This window comes from Chelonoidis abingdonii, chromosome 3 (genome assembly GCF_003597395.2).
Source record: "Chelonoidis abingdonii isolate Lonesome George chromosome 3, CheloAbing_2.0, whole genome shotgun sequence".
Lineage (NCBI taxonomy): Eukaryota > Metazoa > Chordata > Testudines > Testudinidae > Chelonoidis > Chelonoidis abingdonii.
The window spans coordinates 14,614,456-14,639,248 of record NC_133771.1 but is presented as its reverse complement, the minus strand read 5'-3'; the positions used below and the strand labels follow the sequence as shown (position 1 = coordinate 14,639,248).

The window sequence follows — 24,793 nt, the reverse complement described above, 5'->3', positions numbered from 1 at the left end:
TACATTTTAAAATATCCATAAGAAGGAAAAATACTGGCGCTTAGTTTTTACTGGTCTACTTAAAGTCCCAGAGAATGAAGACTCAACATACATTTCTCTCAGAAATATGACAGATCATGTTTTTGTTGGTCTGCTGTATGTTTGTCTATCTTGAACAGTTTGACAGGCAATTATTTATAAAATCTGGTTTTTCCCAGTTAACCCATATAATAACCTTTCACTTCTCTCCAGAAGCCAGCGAGCTGAATTTAGAATAAAACAAGGTAGGTTATGTCTCCCTATCTTGGACTAGGCGATAGTCACATAATTGGGGAATATTCATTTTTTATTTTTTTTTCTTGTCACTACACAGTCCTTTCTCTGATTCCTTCCCTAACGTAAATGAGGGCAGTGTTAGTGAGTGTCACTGATGCAATTTTCTGTAACAGCACCCTAATCTGCCACATGGAAAAAAGATGAACATTAAACAAAAATTAAGAAGGTAATTTACGGTGTTCTTTTGTATCGCTTATGAAAATTGCTAGCCTAGAATCAACATAAATGCCATATACTAACAGCTTTGTTTTACATCATTTTAATTGGTAAATAATGTTGATTCTCGTAACAGATTTTGTTATATTGGAATCAGTATCTGTAGGTCAGTCATCATGCTATAAATTACCTGAACAAGGGGGAGACAGTGGGTGAAAGCCTGTCTATGGGAGTTTTGCCATTGACTTCCTAGGGCCAGGATTATACCCAGTGTATCTCATGAGAAGAGAACAGGCCTAGGAGTAAGGAAACAGTGGTTTTATTCACCGCTCGATTTCTGGCTTTCAGTGTGGCTGAGTCATCTAATCTTTCTAATACCTCCGTCTACCTACCTGTGAAACAGGAAAAGTTATGGCCATATTTGTAAATCAGTTTGAAATCTTTAGATGGAAAAAGCTATTTTAATACAAAGTGCATTTCTGATTAGTGATCACCTGGTCTCCACATACAGTATGAATTGTCACTTGTCACCCTTCTTTCTGTAGCTCCCACAGAAGTCAGTGTGAGCTGACAGATGATGCTATGAACTTCTCAGGAGATGCTTAGCGCTTTGCAGGATCAGACACAAGTAATGCCTTTCAAATACAGTACCACTGATCAAACGAAGATCACTCTGCAAATTATTTTCCACCACTCTTTGAATTTAAATGGGACCTTACTGTTGTACTGACATTTTGCCATCACTCATGTGCAGATCTCATAAAATATTTTATAACTTCCTGTCTAGGTCTCACAGAATATTTCATAAACACTTCTACAAATAAAGAATAAATAGAGAATGACATATGTCACGGGTCTACCCCCTAGTTGAAGACTATTCTATTACAGTTGCATAAGTGAATCTTCTTGTTTTGGAGTCCACAGTTTAGGCTTTTTTATACCCCTGCTGTACATCTGTACTGAACAGCAACACAGCTAGTGAAACGTGGTGGCACGCATTAAATCCTGGGCTTTATTCAAAGGGCACCAAGCCAGCATTAAGCAATGAAACCATTCCTGAAGGAATTGAATGTAAATGTGATGATTTAAATGAGGCCAGATGCCCCTTAAAAAAAAAAAAAAAAAAAAGATACTATTATTTTAAAAGCTGAATCTTCTAATGCAACTCTGTATTTATTGTGCCCAAGATAATGACATTGTTTTAAAGAAAATCCCATCCATTGTGGAGGAGCAAGAATAAGATATTTAAACTTTTTCATAAATAACTGAAATGTTGGCAAGTGAGACAAACTTTATAAAGGCAGATGACTGCAAATTTGAAAGAAACCTTCATACTTGATTGTTAGGAACCATTTTAACTCCCTGAAGAGCACTCAGAGCCAGTATAGTAATAGCCTTTCTCAGTAATCAAGCCCCAGACATTTATTCACCATTTTTACTAAACAAAATGAATTAGTAGATGAACAGGACCAGAAAGATAAATAGGGAAAATCAAGAGCTCAGATTATAATAATACAGTTTTATTTTTCATTTCATAGCATTTGTCTGTATATATTGATAATTCATCTTAATTCCTATTGGAAAGAAATACTGGCAGAAAACCTTTTATACTGATGATAATCTTGCATATCTATCACACTTTTCATCCAGATGCTCCTGCAGATTTTCTCACTGACTGTATGGAAATGTGTTCTGGCAATCGTAGGCCTTGTCCACACTGATAGTGGAATGTAGAGTACATTTAGCTACACGCAGCAGTGAAAAGCTGTGTGTAGCTACATGTGGCAGTGAAAGGCTCGGGGGGGAGGGGGTAGCAGGAAAAGACTCTCTGCATATAGGAGCTCCTTGCTGCCAGAGCCTTTCCCTGCAGTGAGGAAAGGCTCTTGCAGCTCCCAACTACAGGAGCCTTTCTCCACTGAAATCAAGGGGAGTTAAGACCCAAGCATTTTTGAAAATCCCACTAGGTGTCTATCTGCATCTTTAGGCAATGAAATAAATGTAAAAATCTGGCCCTATGTTACTTCCCAAGATGACAGAGGAAGTCTGGGGTGAAACAGGGAATTGAGCCTCGATCTTATATGTCCCAGGCTAGAGCCCTGACCTCAGGGTCAACCTTTCTGTCCACGTAGTTGAAATACTACAACCGTCTAACAGTGCACAACTCAACCCAATGGTTTAGGACAGGAGGTGGCAAATACAGTATCCAGCTGGAACTTCAAGGGGAATTGGGTAGGAGGAATGTAATTACTCAGTTTGGAAATTATCCCGGACACAGTAGGTAAAAGCCTTAGTCTCCTGATAAACGCCATGGGCTCTGTAATAATCACATCTTGTAAAGACAGAGGCATTATACATCATCCAAAAGATGGCAGCTCCTGCAGTACTCTCTCCATTAAAATCGTGCTGGGGTGTTGGCTCTGTAGCATCTCTGAGGGAAGATTGCAAACGATTTAATCAACACCACTTCCAGCAGTACCTGAGTGTTATCGCCAAGATTGCTCATCCAGATATTAACACAACCTGCCTATGAGATCTGGCAAGGGTCGGACTGCAGGCAAGAATATTACAAGTACAATTTTAAAAACCTGTTGTGTTCTAGATAGGGCAGAAAATGAGCTAATAGGTCTACAAGAAATGAAAACCTGGGTGAGTCCACAGGCAGATTAGTTTACAAATATAAATGTGTGTGGTGGTTTCACCCTATTCCTATGTTCACATTGCAGAATGGCCATGTAGCTTTGTGTAGTTCAACTGAATTTGACAATTTTTACTAGAGAGGACCCTGTTACTGTAACAACCATGGTGTTGCAAATCAGGACTAAAACTCCAATTCAGCAAAAGCAGTGAAGCACAAGCTGAACTTTAATAACAGAAGTAAATTCTCAAAGAATTCTAAATCACTTTGCAAACTTAAATTAACATGAACTTTCTACAGGACTCACTTCAAGTGCTTATGAAATGCAGTCACCTCTGAGGTGAAATGCGGTTGCTGTTCACCACACACAGCAGCACCCAACACATCAGGGCAGGAAATGAAAGACATCTGAGTGACGGGGGAGATATAGGGAGGGAGTGTATAATTATCCAAGTTCATTATTAATCCTCGTTTCCATAAGTATTTAATTAATCTGCAAAATAAAAACCCATCGAGACTGTTACATTTCATGTATTGATATGATTTCTTCAAAACCCTGAATCAAATGACGGCAACTGTGTCTTAAACACAGGTGAGTAAAAATATAAAACTGCTCTGCAGGACAAACAGCAACTGTGAGGCTACCACATATACATCAGAAACAAGGCCCACAGAGAGCATGAATTCCATTAGTAGGGGCTTGTGAATATATGACAAGACACCCTGTTTGCTGCAGGTCCGAAAGGCTGAATTCAGTGCCCCTTGGACACTTCTTGCTGCATCTTCAAATGAATAGAGATTTTATAGAATTAGGCATGATCAGTCTAGTGTTCTTTGGGTCACCCTACTTTTATTTGAATATTAAACTCAATACAAATCTCAGTTTTGGAATGTTTTTAATGTTATGTTGCTCCTAAATTTTCAGTACGCCATGTATTTTTGTCTGGACAACACACAAAAGCATTGCACCAGTTTTCACAAGATGCTTTGGGCATCGAGGAAGGGACAGAAGTTGGTTTAGGTTTTGGGCACCATTGAGGATGCTGACGCCTTTTGGCACAAGGGAGTAGGGTGCTTCTCTTCTTTACCTGTCCCCTTCAGTGCACTGGTGGATGTGACTTAATGCTTCTGTTGAACTTAACTCCCCTTAGTTTCCCACCTGTACAACTCTTGACAGCTGCCCCACAACCCACTTGGCAACATCTGGTACTTTTTCCCATACTGTGGATAATAACTATTGTTTGCAGCTCTAGGGGTTATGAACTTATTTCATCTTAAAAGAACACTTAGAGTCTGCAGCAGATTCCACATTTCATTGCATAGTGGAGCTGGAGCAGTGATCTAAGCTTGTCAGACCTGCTGAGCTGCCATGTCCTGAACAAAGCCACCATGAACCTTCCTTGTGTCAAACCCACCTAGGAATAGGAAGAAGGCAGAGGCCCTCTGGATGCTCAGAGGGAGCAAATGGAGAGGTGTCCTCTTCCTCTGGAGAAGAATGGGTATAGATGCTCCACAGAGATCATAAAAGGAGAAATAGACCTGTTTTATTCTTATCACTCCCTTTCTCCAAAGACATCCAAGGAAGAATGGGCTTGCCAACCATCTCCTGAAAAGAACTATTGGTAAGAAAGAGGAAGCTATGTGTAAGGTCTGTGGTCAAGACTCTGGCCTGAGACTCGAGTCAGTTCCCAGCTCTGCCATAGACTTCCTGTGTAACCTTGGGAAAATCATTTACTCTCTCTTTGCTTCAATTCACCATCGGTAAAATGGGATGACAATACTTCCTTGAGTATTCAGATTGTAAGTTTTATGGAGCAGGGGGACTCTCATTTACTATGTGTATGTACAGTGCCTGCCTTAATAAGCCCCTGATCTGACCGATGTGTACTACCATAATGCAAATGCTAAATAAGAGGGAGGAAGGAATTGGCTGTTCATCGTGGTGGAACGAGGATCTCTGGAGATTAAAGGTGAGAGAGCAGGTTGTAATCCTCCAAATGTTACGGTAAAATAGAATTTGGGTAAACTGCCAAACTTTTGGATACTTGTCCAAATTCCAAACCTTTTCAGTTTTTGCCATTGCAATTTGTATGTGCATTTTACCCAGTTGAGATCGGGTTTGTGCATGATATTATAGGAATTGGTACATTGCTGAGGTTTGTTTTGTGCGGGCTCTGGTATGGATTTGCAGTGTGGTGGATGCATTTTTTTGATCTTACTGTATTTTTCTGGTAATCCTAGAGGCAAGGCAAGAATAGCTCGAAGAGTAAAGAAGAATATGGTTACTATTTAATTCACAAGTAAGCAGCAAAGACTTAGAAAATTAAAAAGAAATACTCCATCTTCCTAGAAGACTGAAACCAAAACACACAAACTAGCCCAGATTTTGCAAAAACAAAACAAAACTATCCAGTTTTGGCAACCATTTTGATTTATCCTGTCTCTCCAATACATGGAATATATTTAATTTGACCTGTATTTGCGGAGTTAAATTTGTCAGTGAAATATTGACTTATTTATTTTTAAAGTAACTAATAAAATGTTGTTTGAATAGCAAAAATATCAAACGGCTGGGAATAAGTTCCCGGTTTGTGCATTGAAGTAGATATTTTTACAATACCCATATTTCTAAAAGAGTTGTCAGATTTGGACACTATAGAAATACCTCATTGCTTACTGATATTATATTTGAAATTTCCTTATATTATACAAGAATTGTGCACTTGGCTACCATTTGCTTCCTTCAGACTCCCAAAGGTAAGTCGATTGTGCCCTCTGGGGGCTTTATACTGCTTTAACTGAGATTTAAGTTTTTTTCTTTCTTGCTTTCACATAAAATATCACATTGATTTTTCCCCCTTCTTGTGTCTTATGAAAGGAGAAATTTATGGCCTTTTTTACATCAGGAAGTCTAGCTTTTCCTGACGTTTTATTGCTTTGAATATTTGAAACATTTCAATCCCAGACAATAAATATTACATGATTATTGTTTTCATATGGATAGGCTATTTCCCCTGGTTTTGCCTAGCAAGTGACACCCAAAAATTTATGGAGACTAAAAACATTACTATTAAACTTCCCTTGAAAGGTCAGAGATAGTCCCCTCCTCCCCCATTTGTATGCGGTTTAGGAAAAAACAGTTAGAATCATCTCTTCTATATCGACTCTCAAAGCAGTACAAAGTTAAATTGAAGTAGAAGATTTCTTTTTTTTTTTTAAATGGGTATCGTAGGTTCTGTTCCACTCACATCAGTGGGAGCTCTTCTGCATTTGCTGTAACATGCAGGTGCAGGGCCTGTGGTTTCAGATGAGTTTGGGGTGGCCAGTTATAAAGAGCGTTAATGTCATTTTTCTACTAAGTCAAAACAATGTGATAATGATCTGACATTCTCATGGTGCAAGACTTTTCATCCCAGGTGTGAACTCTGGATGGAATCTGAGGGTGCATTTTGTAATCAGCTCACTTTTTGGTTGGAGGCAGCTTGCTCCTTGTTGAACAGAGCCCTAGTTTTGTGATGCTCACAATAGATGAGCCAGTCTGAAGGGTCACTACATCTTTCTGCCTCAGTTCTGCTGTAACAAGAAGGGGGAAAATGTAATGTGGAATCTGTAATTAAAATAATAAAGATTAAGCTTCTGCCGGTGAACAGATATGATTATGGTTCTGGAAGAAGAGGCTTGGGCTCCGTTCAAAAAGCACTAGTTCATTTAGGGTACATCTACATAGCAAAAGCTCTGTGCAGGCTGCTTACCTGAGGTAGCTTCGATCCAGTTAGCACAGGTAACAACAGAAGCAAAGACAATGCAGTGCAGGTTTCAGTGTGGGTAATACAAGTCCAGCATGTACTGTTATCTGCACCAACTGGATTCCAGGAGCTTGGGTAGGCTAGCTGTGTAGACATACCCCTAGTCTTGAATTGAAAGGGGGGAGGATCCTGCCACCATTGCTCCAATGAATAGACCCTACTGAAATCCATAGATTTGCTCAGGTCAGTAATTACCACTCACGTTGATAAGGGTTGTAGGCCCTAGATTACCCAATAAATCTCCTCCATCTCTGTGTCAGCTCCTGCTTTAATTCACGCTAGATATCTGAGCTAACAGAGACAGCAGTAAAATGAAGTATGAGCCAGAGCTGCAGTGTTCAGCTGGAGAGGTGAATCCAAACATCCTCTGAGTGGAGGGAAGCTTTGGGTTGGTTCAGGCCTAGAAAAACTATCTAGAGCTTTTAAAAGATTTCAAACCAAAGAAACATTTATGAATCCAGCCCTGCTTCCTCTCCACGACTGGTGTGAACAGCAGGATCAGACTGTACTTCCATTTTAGAAGAGACACTAAGTGTTTCTTGAAAGTGGTTTTTAAATGTTGTGTCTTTCCTCTCCATTCTGTCTTATTCCCTTTTGCAAGGGTTGAAAATAACATTCAGTTCTGTACCTGCTTTGTCCTTTTCCATTTAATAAACAATTTTTTCCCCTCCCTGTTTCTTATGGAGCTTAAGCCAACTCAGCTTTTCCTGTTTACTTCCTTGTCAGAAGTGTCATCTATGGTATCATTCCAGCTGTAGAAATAAGCTTCGTTCTGCTGAATGGCTGCCTCTGCATTACTTGTGTGTTTCAGGGTAATGCACTAACAGGAGCTATTGACTTTTTAAAGTTTTGGCAACAAAGTGGCGATTATTTAAAAAAAAAAAAAAGTCTTTAAGGTTAAGGCAGTGGATGGGGCTCAGGAGGTTTGTGTTTGACCTTGGGGAAGTCACTTAGGCCCAGCTTGTTAAAGGTATTTTAGCACTTTGTGGGATTTTCAAAAGCATCTAGGCACCTATCACCCATTGCAATCAATGAAAGATCCCACTAGATCTAAGTACCTTTTAAAATCTGGTCCTTAATCTCTCTGTGCCTCAATTATCCATCTGTAAAATGGGTATATCATACTTCCTTTCTCCCGCCCTTGGTCTAGTAGGACTATAAGCTTTTTGGAGCAGGAACTGTTTCTTACTCAGGTGCGCTCTCCCCTGAACTCTGACACGTTTGAAATCCAAACCCAAAGCTGAATAAATCTAATCAGCTGCCTTTTAATATTTAAGTGAAGACCTGAATGGCAGTGTAGGATGGTGGAGAGAGAGGGAGATTGTGGACCCCAGGCTTTTATAAGTTATAGAATAATAATTTTAAAAAAAGCCTGCGGGGAAAAAAAATCAAATGAAAGGCAATGATGTGTAAGTCACAGCAGTTTGGAGGCTAAAAATAACTGATAGAGCAATAATCTAGCAAAGTTTTGCAAAACTGCTTCCGTTGCTGTTGCTACAAAGATAGGGAATAACAGCACCAGAGCAGCTGCTGCATCACATGCTGCATGTGTTTCCTTTGATGTAAAGGAACATGGGTATTTCAGTCACTCAGGAGGAAACGGTATTCTAATGAGTGGAGCTACTTGTTCACAATTCTCTCTACAGAGCTTGAGAGCTTCTGAAAATGTTTAATGATTATTTCTCTTCTGTACAATAAAAGCAAAAACTGAAATGTGGAAGCTGTGACTGGTTTATGTGAGACCACAATAGCTTTGGTTTTAGCCATCCACATGTTTGACTAGCACACAGAACTCTGATTTTACTAGACTCCAGCCCACATTAGTCTGTGTGCTGATTCTCTGATCATGCTGGCATAAATCAAGAGAAACTCTATTAGAATCAAAGGAATTACGCTGGTGATGCACAGAATCAGAATCAGACCCGTTGACTGTATCCTCAGAGTCTGATCACATGAAGTCCTGAATACCCTTGATTCCTGTTAAAATCAGTAGAAAATGCGTGCTCTGGTCTTAACATGAGGTGGTAGTGTGTGCACACTCCAAGGAACCAGCATTTATCAGATGGATTTTAAGGGCCAGATTCAGGAGAGAACTTAATCGCTTGCTTTAAATACTTTAAACGTGCTTAAGGCCCCCTGATTTTAATAAGGCCAGATTAAAGCATAGGCACTATAGGTTTTTGAGCACCAGCTCCTGGAATCAGATGATTACATCTAATCTCAGATTTCATTTAACAAAAAGTTAAGTTTTTTGCAAACGGTTGCCCCCCCCCCCCCCAAAAAAAACAAACAAAAAAAAACAAAACTTGAAAATGTGAACCAAGTGTAACCGATGCAGAGTCTGGCTGAGTCTGCAAACAGCTTGAAACAGTACCTCTGGGAGGGGTGAATTGTCCCATTTTTCTCAATCTCCTGAATAGGGATGTTTTCTAAATCTGAGCCTGAGTGAGCAACTAGAGAAAAGAAGTATATTAAAAAGAAAGGAAAAGCATAGCCTTGGGGGAAGTAGGGAGGGTAATTAACCAATGGTCTGTTGTGATTTTGTAGGTATTCACATGAGTGGCAGTCTTCCAACCTAGATGAAGCTAGCTAGCTAGAACTATTCCTCTTTCCACAACATTTTAGTATTGCTCTGCAATGAGACGTACACATGCTATGCATTAATACATTATTAGAGACTGGATAGTGAAAACTCCAGATGTTGAGAACATGATTTCTTCTATTGGCATACCTAGGTGTCCTCTACATCCATAGTAAAAACAATTATATTAATTCTTAGGTTTGCTACTGCTCTCTGTGTGGTACATGCCAATTTAAATCTGTCTTCCTCTGGCTAAGCAATAACCATGAAGGTGAAGGATATGTCCTCCAAATTAATGACCTTGTGGGAGGAGTGGATTATTGTAGTGCAGCTGTGAGCTGTTAACCCCAGCTGGCCATTCATCCCAAAGGTGGTGGTTACTACATTACAATGTGGTCAGAGGCAAAGACTAATGAAATTACATTTTTTGAGTGAATCGTGACCTTAATGTGATGTCTGACTCCTGTCACTAGTATTGGTCAGTCCCTCTCTGTGGACTGGTCATTCCTAGAATATTAGAGTCTTTGTCTATTGCAGTGCATAGAACTCCCACTGACTTTGAGGGGGTGTGGATCAAACCTTACACCTAGTACACTGGGTTGTCAGATTCCAGATCTTCACTCTATTCAGCGTTTAGCTGTGTGAAACATACAAAAACATTTCCGTCCGCTGCACAGTTTGCTCAGCCTTGTCCCTTGTTTATCCCAAATCCATGTATGCTCCTGTAAGCAAAACGCCTGACTTTTTAATAGGTTCCCCATCACTTGCTGCTTGTGCAGAATTCAGGAGTCCTGCCTCCTCCGTGGCCTGAGCAACCAAAAATGTATTACACCTGCCCTGAGTTCTTTATGCTTTTTGCCTGCAAGGTGGTGAATCAACTTTAATCTGGCCCCAATGACTTGCAAAGCCCAGAGTCCTGGTTTCATTTAAAGCCCATACAGTACTCAAAGCCCACCAAGTATCTGTGCTCTTTTTAGGTGTTCTGCCATCATGCCATTCCGCAGTCCAACGTTGCTGGCGACAGTGGTCTTTGGACATGGCCTTCAGTAAGCCGGTGACCAAGTTTTGCTGTGCAGCCTGGAGGGTATGAACGTCACTCTCCTGAGGGAATCCACTTCAGCTCATCTCCCGCACTTAAAAGAATAAACACAGCAGGCTGAAAGGGGGGATCCGGAGAGTCAAGTCAGCTGTAATCACTGTCACTTCCATAGCATCCTTTCCAGCTGTTTGGCTTTTCAATATTTTGCATTCCTCTTGTGTGATTTCTCACATGCTATTTTTAATACAACTCTTAGTTCAGCCCCCCCAGTGCATATATGGGGAGGTTTCATAACCTGTTGTATTAGTTAATCTATGTCATTACGAGTAGGCCAACAATCAAACATGGGGCCCCATTGTGCTAGGTGCTGTGCATAACTAAATGTATCTATGACCCTCATCACTGTAGAGTCTGAGTGCCTCACAATCTTTAATGGCCCCTGTGAGGTAGGGAGGTTCTACTGTCCCTATGTTACAGACGAGGAACTGCGACACGGAAACTAGGTGACTTACCCAAGGTCGCACAGGGAGTCTGGGGCAGAGTTGGGAATTGAACTGAGTTGGGATGGGCAAACTGGCACAGTGAAGAAAAGCCAGGACTAGAACCAGGTTTCCTAACTCTTTGCCCAGTGTCCCAATCTCTGGACCAGCCTGCCTCTTAAGGAGGAAATAAATATTCTGAGTGATGACCGTGGTCTGTATGTGCTGAGGGATCAGGAATGAAAATGTTCACACAAAGCCTGCAGGCAGAAACCACAGAGTTCCCCTCACAGCTCTACTTCGCTTTATTAAAAGTCACTGTTTCTGTGAAAAATGGGGTTTATAAAGTGAGCTGCCTTAATTATAAAGTTATGTGCATTTGAATGACTTGTTTCCTGTTAACTGTTCATGACAGCCTACAAATGTGAAAAATATTACCAAGCCTATTTTTAACATGGCTTTGGCAGGGCTGGAGTTGCGGAAAATCAAATCCTATAGAATCCTAATGAGAAAGTCCAATGATGCTTTGAAGTATGGTTACTGTTCTTTGAGTTATTAACCAGTGATGTCATTGCTATATGAGAAACAGGAAACAGAAGAGTCTCTCTTTAACAGTATGTCTTAGATAGCAATAGGAACTGATCTTGGGCTGCTGGGTTGTCAGTATGTGTCTGTTCCGGGCAGAGAGGGAGGCTATATGAGCACTGGTATAGTGTATAAACATATGCCTGATCAGTTCTGAGAGGCTGATTCCTACAGTGTTGACATTTGTTTTCTGCAGTGCTTTATCGCTCAGAAAGCTTTTCCTCCCTTTTACCTTCTAAACTAAAAAATACTGTTTTATGTTGTATAAAATCAAGCACATGATTTGATGAAGTGGGTCCTTAACACAGATTCTTCTATCCCTATGGGCTCCGTGTGATTGCTGTGGATCATGGACCTGAACCTTTGGCTTTCTTAGCCCCTTTCCCTTCAAAACAGTGGTTGAAGATAAAACATAAATATTTGGAGATATACCTATTCCACGGAACTGAAAGGGACCCTGAAAGGTCATTGAGTCCAGCCTCCTGCCTTGACAAGCAGGTCCAAGTACTGATTTTGCTCCAGTTCCCTAAGTGGCCCCTTCAAGGACTGAGCTCACAACGTTGGGTTTAGCAGACCAATGCTCAAACCACTGAGCTATCCCTCTCCCTGTGAAAGCTCTCTCCTCCTCCCTCCCCTCCTGGTGTATTCAGTAAGGCCACAGGGTTGAGGGATGCATCACACCCAATGGGGCCAGGAACAACGGAGCCCACTTACTCGTAAAGGGATAGTGCGCCAAGGATAACACACTGCCATTGCCAGAGGAGTCTCCCTTGTAAAGCCTGTGGAGGGGGGAATAAACAGGAATGGATAGGGTAGGAGTAGAGATTGGAAGGGATTTTTGGGGAAGGAGGAAGAAAGACCATAGGGATTGAAAAAAGGGAAAGGGGGATGGACAGAAAGGAAGGAGAGAGAGAGAGAGAGAGTGCCTTTTGGTAAATAGAGAAGACAAAGCGATAAGTGTGGGAAGAACTCATGAGCTTAGTGTGAACATCCCAAACTCATGCTGATAAAACCTTCCTAGTGCACATTCACAGATTTTATTTTAAGGCCAACAGAAGCCATTATGATCATGTAATATGACCTCCTGCATACAACAAACCATAGATTTTCACCCAGTGTTTCCTGCATCAAGTTCATAACTTCTGGTTGAGCTAGTGCATCTCTTTTAGAAAGAGAGACCCAGTCTTGATTGAAAAACTCCAAGGAATTATGAGACCCCAGGGTTCCTAGCTAAGTTGTTCCTATGGTTAATTACTGTTTAAAATGTCCACATTATTTCTTGTCTGAACTTTGTGTTCAGATTTCTTGTACTAGATATTCCCCTGCTTATACAGTCAAGGCTTGGATTTGCTTGTTTAGCTGCCACATCACACTGGGAGCTCCTGTTCAGCTGGTTCTCCATCATGACCCCTAAATCCTTTTCTCAGCCACTGTAATCCAAAATATAGTCCCACATCCCCTAAGTGTGACCTACATTCTTGTTTCTTAGATGTAGGACTTTCATTTAGCAAGGCGTACATGTATGTTCGTGCATTCACACGTGTACATGCACACACAGGTGCATACACTTATAAGTATATGCATTTGCACACATCTATCCACAAGCACCTATACACGTTATATGCACAGGCACACACACAGAGATATATACATGCACATATGTACACTTATATGTACTATTCCGATCGTTTATTGGAAATACTTGTGTAAAAAAAATAACGATTGTTCATGTGATTAAAACACTGTTAAGTTAGTAAGATTTCTAATAAATAGTAGCCCTTCATCTAAAAAAAACTATGAAAGTGTATTGGGATCTAGGTTTCTGGGAGCTTAATAAAAGCCCAAAGATTCAGTATTGGCAACTCATGGCTATGAGCATGTAGTTGACCATGTCTACACTATGGCTGAGATTCACCCTGTGTAAAGAGCCAGTAAAAAACCTGTGCACCACTTCAGTCCCCTTTTCCTAGCTTAAGATGTTGACTAATATATGCTGGCTAGGATATATATACATAATACGTATTAGACATATGTATTTGCAGTCATCACAAATAGCATTAAGCACAAATATTATAACAGTTATATCATCTAAATTAGCCTATTATTTTTATATAACCCTGATCATGTATGCTAAGTATCCCATAACCCGTTGCATTCACTGGAGTAAGTTTTGGCTAGAGCTAATAGGGAAGCTGTCAAGATCGGGATGGGTGAGTGCTTTGCCAAAGCAACAGAAAGGGAGTTATCCTCACAGGCCTGTACTGGTATGTTGCAAAAGAAGAGGACAAGAGATACGATTGTTCTACCCTAGTATGGACCTAGGAGGTGCTTCATGCCCTTTGGTACCTGAAGTGCATGTGTTCTGAACAAAAAGATAAAGGGTACACCATGGTACCAGAAAAACAAGCTATAAAGCTGATTGGTTAAATCTAGTTTCAGATGACATACCCTGTATCTTTTGCTTGTAAACAGGTAGGGTTTAAAAGGGTGGCTTTAGAGCTGTAACTTTGAGAGCACACCTTTTGCATAAGGAGAATGTAACAATGCTGCATGAGATGGCTTCTCAGAGATCGGTATCTTATAGAACCTCTTCCTGTATTATTGGCTTGTAACAATACACCTAAATTACATTGGTTATTAGATCTCTTGAGTATATTTCATAACAAACCAAAATTTGTCAAGTAATTGATATACAATTTATCAACAAAGAACTTACTGGGGCATGTGTGTTGAATAGGCCTTGTGCTGGCTTTGGTATGGGGAGGGAGTGAATTTCCCTGATAGGTGTATTTTACACATCAATGGTGAGATCTGAGTTGGAGAGGCCTTTCCTTTCTTTGGCTATTCCAAAGTCCTGGTCAGAAATCTGGTGGGGATGTCTGCAGCTCATTAGTTCCCAGCCTTTCTGGAATGCATACAAATGGAAGGCGGTACTTCCTTTGTCTCAAAGTAAATTAGCAGAGTGGGAGGCCTAGGTGTGAAATGCAAAGAAAGGTCGTGTCCTGTTTCACTGTGAATTCTTCATTTTTCACTTAGGAAAATGATATGGCTCTTCATACCTGTGTGTGCTTCATGTACAGCCATATGCTCTCTTCCTACTTTTCTCGCAGATCAGTATGTTTGACTTGGTGTAGGGGTCTCTTGCAGTGCATTTATGTGAGTTCAGGAAATAACATTCTTAACTGCAACATTTGTTGGTTGTTTTTTTTTAAAGTCATGTTGTTCATCTCTCAAGTTCGAACATGTCCAGGACATCACTGGTTGATTTGGCTTCTGTGAACACGTAAGTGGCTTTTCAGGCCAATTTGAGCTTTGAGCTCTGTGGCACACTGTCCAAGAGTTGCCTCTATAGATTACTTGATTAACAATGGACGTGTTGCTGTTAAAAGATTTACTCTGCTGGCGCTTCTGTTCTGCCTCTGTAGTTTTCCTCTGCTCATAGACTACAGCTCCAGTATGGATGAGGCTTCACCAGGTAGAATTATCATGAGCAACATCTTCCTAAAACTCTGGGTCAATGTCCCAAAGATAACTTGAAGGAGTTCTTGACACGTTTCTTCTGGCCTCCCGAGAACGCTTTCCTTCCTTTAGCTCGCCATAAAAGATCTTCTTTTAAGTCATAAGAATGTTATAAAGGTCTGGGCTAAAGTTACATGTTGCTTTAAACTCTTTAAGCAACAAAACAAGCAGTGGCAGTTGTAAGACCTTTCACTTTGAAGCAATCTTAAGATATATGTCCAAGAATATGTTGTTTGTTTTAAGGCCAGCTTTTATTCCTTTAGTTGGGTACCACTAGCATGCATCTGAAAAGGGCTTTCATCTTTTGTAGCATAGTCTGTGGCGGAGGCATATCTAATCAGTTTAAACAGTCATCGATCCCAGGCTGTCAGCTTTCAGAAATAAGAGCATTATCTACAACCACATAGAGCTGAAGAATAAGATCGGTACTTCATCTTGGATCCTAAACTTGTGGTTAAACTCTGTGAGAGGCATCTCTGGCTTTCCTTTTCTGGTGGGGGGTGTGTGTGTGTGCGCGCGCGTGCATTATTACCAATTGTCATAGAATCAAAATTCAGTGTTTAAACATCACCTTCTCCTCCCTATAATATAGGTTTCATGCCATCTTTTAATGCGAGTCACTTCACAGTGTGTCATGTAGCAACGCTGCTGCCCAGCAGAGCTGCTTCTCTGTAGGAGTCTGATATTATGCAGTAAGCAGTGGTCACTCCATAGTTAAGATTTCAACAGAATTTCGGATTAAAGCTGAATTTTCAAGTCTCTCCAAAATCCATGTACATAATTGTGGTAATAGTTTTATCCTGTGATTAGGGATAAAAATTCAAATTGTAAAATAATTAGACTATGTTGGAAATGTCAGATTTGGAGGGGAAGAGGCTTGGATAGCTAGAATAAGATTTCAGGATTGTCACTTTGTGTCATTCTGAAGCCTAAAATATCAGCTGAGTCAATGTGAAGTGATGGAAACAGCTACAAGTATCACCGAGACCCCTTTCTGTTTAGCATATCATCAGGTTCAATGGTCACTGGATTGTCTGTTATTATCCAGTGGCTCTCAGCGGTTTGACTTTCTGAATTACACTGTGCAGTGTACAGCTATAGAAAGCCATGTATCTGTGCCATGCCAAGAGTCCTAGCCCATTGTGAGATCAGAGGTAAGTCAACCAATCACCACCTTTATTCTTCAGCTAATTTGCAATCAACAGTTTCATTGCTTATATAAGGGAGACTGCACAGATGGCAGGTTACTTGGCCCAACTGCCAGACCTTTGTGACAGCCTGGGCTTTCAGCTACTAGTTTTACTGTAATTGTCTGGGGTAGTAAATTCATTTTGATGTATGGCTGGGGATATAAAATGCTCACACTGAGACAATAAATCTAGAGAGTAAATTAACTAAATGACTGCAAATTTATGTGTAATCCACCCCACTTGAACTATTGGTGCTGTTTGAACCTACAGCACTAAAGACACTAATCTCAACTATTTGAACCAAAGGAGAAACTCCATTATCTGCCAGCTATAGTAGACTCTTAGTGGACCAGCTTCTGTGAATGGATAGATCCCCACATGTACAGGTTACATATACAAGCAATTATTTTTTGAAAACGTTCCACAGATTCTTGTCCACATCCTCTACCACCCTACTACAAGGAGTGAGAATAAGGATAGTACAGTGAGTAGGTGATAGCTTGGGACTTGGGAAATCTGTGTTCAGTTCCCCGTTCTGCCACAGTCTTCCTATGTGACCTTGGACAAGTCACTTGTCTGTGCTGCATTTCCCGATTGGCAAAATGAAGATAGAAGCACTTGCCTACCTCATGGGAGTGTTGTGAGGGGAAAATTACATAGAAAGATTGTGAAATACTCAGACAGTATGCTAAGAGGGGGTCAATATAACTATCATAGTCTCAGCCCTTGTGGGTGTTCTAAGAAAACTCTCACTCCAAGTCCCCTGCAGCACGGTTCTTCCAAAGTCAGGGATCTGTAATTTGGATAAAAATCCAGGAGTTCAGATCTACCTCTTAACCTTAGCTGAATTCAGGAACCTCCAAATTCTTGTGTAATACATGGCCCTCTGCTTCTGGCTGGAATGACTTTTCACGAAGCCAACAGCACAACCTAGTGTATTTGATAGTGTGTCGACTGAAAAGGTGAAGACAAATGCTGGGCCTAAAATTGCAAGATCCTGAGCATCTCGTGAGAGTTGCCAAGTGCCCTCAACTCACACTGAAATTGACTGCTCAGAAGGCACTCAGCACTAGAGGAAGCACATTTAACTGCGAAAAACCCTGTAATGTGCAGTGATTTCCATTCAGGGACATCACAACCAAAATCATACTTAAAATAGAGAGAGAGAGAATGCTGGTGAATAAAGTCCTTGGGAGGTGAAGTAGGTCCTGGAGCTGTAATCATTACCACTTTACTCTTTCCTTCCAGTCCATAAACCAGGGATAGCTCTTTTCCAGGGCACACCTGTATTTGGCTTGCCAGACATCCTACTTGTGTAGGGGCCATCACTCCCATGGCTGTGACCTGGAACAGCAATGCGATAATTGGGCAGAACGTTAAAGAGAGAAACCAAGCAATAATAATCCTTTATAAAAGCAATGTCAGCATTGTAACTCAAAGCTGGGCAAAGGACATTCTTCCTCCACACAGTTCACAGTTAGCCTTTGCAATTCACTGGCACAGAATATCAGTGAGGCCAAGAGCTTAGCAGGGTTTGACATTTATAGGGAGAACAAGGATGCCCAAATAAGCACTTTAAAAAAGCAAAGTGTTTGGGAAGGGATATAAACCATCTGGCTTCAGGGCATAACCCAACTAAATGCTATGGGTGGAAGGTTATCCCCAAACTGGCTATTTACCAGGTTTCTTGCACCTTCCCCTGAAGCAGCTGGTGCTGGCCACTGTGGGTATCTTGTGGGGCTGAACTCCTGGCAATCCTCCCAGATTTTCTCATCTGACACCCTGAGCACAAGTAAGAGGAGGCCTTTAGAATAGCCCTCCTTTGGTGAGAGCTGCGAGAGATCTTTGAAGTATAACCACTGATGTCTGGTTTGGGGTTTTGTGACAATCCCAATGTTTTGGACCAGTTATGCTGAAAAGTTTGCTAGTTTTTCACACTCTTGGGCAAAGCTTTGAATGCACCTGGGTCAGTTTATGGTTACAAATGAACACCCTGTGAAACCCAGTGATTTCAACCTGAAACCAGGCAAAACACATTGGTTTTGACTGGGTTTCACTTTGAGTTATTGAGTTCATAGGAAACCAGAACTCAGAGGGGGATAAGGCCACACAAACCGAAGCAGAAGAAAAGATTTGCATGAGCTCTTGTGAACTGAAACTGCACAGTTGTATGAATTATGCCATTCCTCACCTTGCAATGACTTGAGCACTCAGATGGTAAGGGTTGGGCATAGAGTTGATGGTCCTGAAGCAGAGATTTTATCTGATGTGTGTGTGAGGAGTTCCCATTTCTCCAGGGTTTCCTTCTCTGGGCAGGAGGACCTGACAGCCTTTTTGCAGAGATGTAATCAAATTTTGATCTCCAGTTTCCTGCATCTCACATCTCTGTCCTTCCATATGCTATTGCTCTGATCTTCCATGGCCATTGTCCCGATTGCTCTGCTGCTCCCACAGTTGACTGCATGCACAGTGAGTCTCAGTAGCCATGTGATATGGTATTTTCGTCATGTCACCATTGTGCCAGAGCACATACTCTGACTATGTGAGATGTTAACCAAGGTCTGTTTTCATATGAATGCTCAAGCAAGGCCCACACCATAAAACCCATAAATTCAGCTGCTCAAGAGAAGGATTTATTTACAACACCCTTGTTTACTTCTTAGTCGCAAATCAAAAGACTCTAAATAAAATGGTTCACTTGGAAGGGCAGTGAAAATTCTTCACTACTTAAAGTACTTCTGGATTTATGCACCATCCCAACCACTCTGCCTGTTCGTTAATTTGGAAGTATCTGTTTCCTGATTCAATCTCTCAGCGAATTTTTTTTCTTTCTTTTTTTTTTGCAGCATCTCAGTGGAAAACATCCAGCTAATGTATATAAGTAATCAGTGCTTTCAGTCATGATAAATGAAATGATGAGTAAATACAGAATGGAGGAATTTCTCATGAATGTTACATATTAAACCATAATTTAATTATAATAACTACAGCTAAGTGAATAATTCACCACAAATAATTTATTCAAGTGAAACTTTTTTCCTACTCAAGGAATATCTTTGAGCCAATTGCAGTTTACTACAGTGGATTTTCTTTGTCAGATATGAATTTTTTTTGACACCTGATAGTTTGTGAATAACAGCAGTTGAGCAGTGTTATGTAGATGTGTTGGTCAGATAGTCACTTGGCATTATTTCTGTTACCTTCCTTGAAAGAACAGAACAAGCACTTCCAGCACAAATGCCAGTAGGCGTGAATTTAAAATTCTGTTCCTGTGAATACTCTTCCATTCACCCTTGAAATTCACTTTCCTAGTCCACTTGTTTCTGAGAGTCCCAGTCACAGCAATATACAAATGGCAGCTGACGCCAATTCATTGAAAAATAAATGTGAAAAAATATTAATTTAATGGGGAAAAATTGCATTGTCCTCTCAGCAATCAATAAATAAATAAATAATAATAATAATGAATAATATGGAAGCCACCATATCTAATACTTATCATTGAACCATATAGTGTAAAGAAATATGTGATGTCGGGTCAATTACTGACAAACAAATTACACTTCTTCCTTTCATCCGACTTGCCGTAAATCCTATTCTTAACTCATCTCATTATGTAGTAGAGCTGAATGACATATTTTGGGGAAATAAATTAGCTGAAAAAATGCATTTCTGGAGCATTTGCTGAAAAATGTATTTTTGGCCACTTTGAAACCAAGTGTTTCAACTTTTTGTTTCAAAATATTTTGTTTAGAAATTTAACTATATTTATTTTAACAAAACAAATCAGGAGGGAAACCGCCTAAAAATGAAACAAAAAATCATTTCACTTGGGTTTTTGTTTTGTTTTTAATTATTCACTCAGCTCTGTTGTGCATTGGCATAGTTAGAGACCTTCAAACAAAACGTAATCTTACATTAGGTTTACATGCCAGATGGATTTTGCTACTACACTTCTTCATGAGGGAGGATTAAGAAAAGTGTATGAGATTTCTAGTCTGGTAACATCATCACTGGAGCCAGGACTGAAAGCTGCTTAATAAAGTCGCCTGATGCTTCCCATTATAAGACCCTGTTTTCAATTGCTTATAACTTTGCCAAACTTTAGCCATTTGGGCTGAATTTTCCATGGTGAGTGCTTGCCTTAGGCCAATCTGTTGTTAAGCTTTCCACCAAAATAATTCAGCCATTTCCAAGAATGAGGGAAGTGATTTAGTACATTGTTTTTCCATATTAAAAAATTCTACCAATCTTTTAGATGAACAGGTCTAGCGCCCCCTTGCTTCAGAGTAGGGACTTGAAATTTGGTAAGGGGTTCCCTTGGTATCATGGATGTGTCTTTGCCATGATGGTGAAAATCCATCAAAATTAGGCCCAATTATAAATTTCCGAGCATGGTCACAGTCTGCACATACTCAAGAGACTTAGATTTTAGCAGCTACATTCCCTGAAAATTCCATTCTCACTGAGCATGCTCCAATCTGAGACTGAGCAGGACTTTCTCTGCAAATGGCACTCTGGATTGCTCCAGGCTGTGCCAGATCTGGGTCTGGGCAGTTGAACTCAGAAGAGAGGTGCCTGATTTCATAGATTTATTGATTCCATGGCCAGAAGGGACTATTCAGATAATCTAATCTAACATCATGGAAGACACAGTCCATAGAACTTCCACCAAAATAATTCCAGTTGGATCTAAAGCAGATCTTCTAGGAAAACATCCTGTCTTTATTTAAACATTGCCAGTGGTGGAGCATCCACCACAACCATTGGTAAATTGTTCCAGTGGTTTGTTCTCCTCACTGTTAAAATTTTCATTATAAGACATAGATTTCAATCCTTCTGTCATTCTCTTTGCTCTTCTTGAACCCTCTTCAGTTTACCAACGTCCCCCTAGAATTGTAGATCTCAGGGCTGGACACAGTATTCCAGTAACAGTCACACCAGTGTCAAATACAGATGTAATATAACCTCTCTACTTCTACTCTATATTCCTCTATTTATGCGTCCAGAGATCACATTTGCCTTTTTGGCCAGAACGTCACACTAGGAGCTCATATTCAGCTGATTATTCACCATGACCCCAAAATCTTTTTCAGAGTCATTGCTTCCCAGGATAGTCTCCTCCACTGTTTAAATATGGCCTGTGTTCTTTGTTCCCAGATATGAATTTACATTTGGCTATATGGGGGAGGGATAGCTCAGTGGTTTGAGCACTGGCCTGCTAAACCCAGGGTTGAGAGTTCAGTCCCTGAGGGGGCCACTTAGGAATCTGGGGCACAATCAGTACTTGGTCCTGCTAGTGAAGGCAGGGGGCTGGACTCAATGACCTTTCAAGGTCCCTTCCAGTTCTAGGAGATAGGATATCTCCATTAATTTAAAAATTTATTTAATTTAAATATATCCACAGTTTACAAAGCAATCCAGATCACTTTGTACCAGTGGACTGTCCTCCTCATTATTTACCACTCCCCCAATCTTTGTGTCATCTGAAAACTTTATCAGTGATGATCTTATGCCTCCATCCGCGTCACTGATAGAAAGGTTAAATAGTGTAGAGCTGAGAACCGATCCCTGGTGGTGAAGGAGGTAAGTCTATATTTCAGATGGAAGATTGCTGTTCCACAATATGTTCCCATTAAGATAATAGATTGGTAGGTGTTTTTTAAGGCCAGAAAAGTCTATTCCGATCATCTAGTCTACCCTCTTGCATAATCCAGGGTTGTAGAATTTCACCCAGTGATTCCTGCGTCTAGCCCCACAACAAATTGTTGAACTAGAGTGTGTCTTTTAGAAACACATCCAGTCTTGATACAAAGACTGTAAGTGATGGAGAATATATCACATCCCTTGGTGATCAGGTCCAATGGCTAATCACACTCATTGCTAAACATTTGTATCTACAGTTATTTTTTTAAAAGTTAATTGTCTGTATCACAACAATGTGGACCAAAGTGGTAAGTGGAAGGCCTGAGATAGCAGGATACTGATCTTCTCCAATGGAAAAGACTGTTGTGAACCTTGGTTCTGAAGTACTTCTGCATGCCAACCTCCCATGGCTTCCATTTCCTCCTACTCTTCCCTCCTCCTTCTTACTCTACTCTGTATCTTCTTAACAATTTCCTCCTCCCACTCTTTGGCTTTGTGCCTGCTTTTATGCAGCCCCACTGTGCTTTCAGCAACCTGCCCACCAAGGATTCCCCTTTTCTTAGCAATCGCCCCTTTAAAACAAGCATCTGTTGCAAAAGCAGCCAGTATTAACATTATTTCCTTGACGTCTTCTGTCTGTGCTCTCTTCTGGCTTCTCATATTTGTCTGCCTGAATTATATATTGTAGTTGTAATGATCCTATGTGTGGCTTGCCAGTGGTTTCAACTTGGGACCTTCAGCACCAAAGCACAAATCTCTTGTGTTAAGTATACCTCCATTAGATGGTAGCAGTAGTAGGTCACTGTCCTCTAGTGGACCAGCCACTAGAAAGAGACACAACACACACTTTATGAATGTGTACAATGGCTTCTCAGGGCAAAGTTGATGGGCCAGATTAGGTCCTGACAATGCAACTCCATTGCTTTTCATAGAGTTGCACGCACAAAGCCATCTGTGAATTATTTGCAATGTCATTCATGTGTTCATAAAGTGTCATTTACACATACAGACCTGTATACATAAAAGGAGAAGAGATTAAGGACCGTACATGAGACTGGTAAATTATTCACTTTGTCTACTTACAACTCCATTTGTAGGGAGCCATCATGACTCCACTGATGTCTTCCCTGCTCCAGGCCTGTGATCTCAGAGATGCTTTCGATTTTCCAGAGAGCACAGTTTACTTAAATATAAATCTTGACCTGTAATTCAGCTCCTTCATGTAACACTCTGAGCTGGGCAATGTGTAAAACAATGGAAGACTAGAAGCTGTTAACAACTGGTTGTGAGAAGGGGCTGGTTATAACTGGGATTCCTAATGTATGAGCAAATCATCCACGGGCCAGCGACATCTTGAAACATTTTTTTAATATCAAGAATGATCTTTATGCAAATCTCAGGGCACGTCTGTTTATTCTGTTGCAAAAGCCATCCGAGCCGTGGCACAAAAGGAAATGTAGTGAGACAGGGTAATAGACACAGAAGGATGCTAATAGGAAGATTAGGTCTCTAGGCTGTCAGACTTGTCTCCCTTAAGCACATATTTATGCTTCCAGGCAAAGAATGTAGCTCGTATAACCATTCTCCACTGCATCTGTATTGCAGAGAACAATCATGTATTCAGCACACAAGTGCTTATTTGAGGTTTCTAGAGTGTCACAGATGACAAGTCATTGGGGATGTGTCTAGAATTTTCAGGTGCTGAAAATTGTATCTCTAGCTAGGAGCACCCAAAACCAAAGTGCTCTTTTCATTGTGATCCCTGCTCTGATGCTGTGCTGAGGCTTGATCGTGAGAGTCATTGACTCAGGAGGGACCAGATCCCAAGAATCCCGATTTCTCTCATTCTACCTACTTAACCATTTATACCTTGCTTATCACTGTAGTGTCAAATTCCCTGTTTCCTGCTGTAATCATTAGGCAATACTGCCTGCATTTTAACCTTCATCTCTTTAACTCTGTCAACAGTAACACTTCCTCCCACACCTACCCCCATCCCCTTCCTACCGCCTTGTAATCATCACTTATAGCCCCTACAGTTAGACTGTTAACTCCAGGGCACAGCCCGTGTCTATCTGCTTGTACTTGTAATGTGATGGCCACCACCCAAGTGCCCTTTCTTGGCAAGGATGCCTCCGTAGTGCCCTGCACTTATTTTCCTCTTCTTCAGGGCACGTGAACTCCACACAGTCTTGCTCATCCAACCACAGCCCTTCTTGGGATCTTGTTTCTTTATTGACTCTAAGTCCCCAAAAGCAAACACAAAACCAAATCTTTCACCCAGCTGTAAGCTGGGCATGGCCCCTCCTCCCTGAGGTTGCTGTCCTGTCCTGCTGCCTGAGTGGTGGGAGGAGGCAAGGACTGACCTGCCTTCTTTGGCTTCTCCCAAAGGGAGAACAAAACTTTCAGCTGGATCTTCTTACCAAGCCCCTACTCCCTTCTTCAGGGACCACTGCAGGAGATCTTCCTTCCCTGCAGCCTCACTCTGCAGTTCACTGTCTAGCTCTGCCCTCAGTGAACTCCCTTCGACCCTTTATAGCCCAGGTGCAGCCATAGCCCCTGAATTGGCTCCACGGGGAGCACCTGTTCTGGCACAGAGGCGCTGAACCAATTTTAATCCCAGGTGCCAGCTGCCTTGTGACAGTACAGTAAAGTACCTGGCACACTTATAGAGAAATAATAGTAGTCTGTCCCAGGAGACAATAGTGGGTGTATGGAAGCTGGTATGTCTAGCTGTGCTGATTTTATTCCATATCCTTTGATCTGCTAATAAGTATTGAAATAGAAATCCCTCCATGTTTTCTTGTCCAGGTTAACTCACTGAGCATTTATCCTCCACTTT

The 24,793-nt window shown here is 41.0% G+C and overlaps 1 protein-coding gene across 1 annotated transcript in view; it reads left to right on the top strand.

Moving 5' to 3' along the window:
* Nucleotides 1-24,793, top strand: part of SUPT3H (SPT3 homolog, SAGA and STAGA complex component) — a 559,042-nt gene that overhangs the window by 515,668 nt on the left and 18,581 nt on the right. The gene's annotated exons all lie outside the window — the stretch shown is intronic.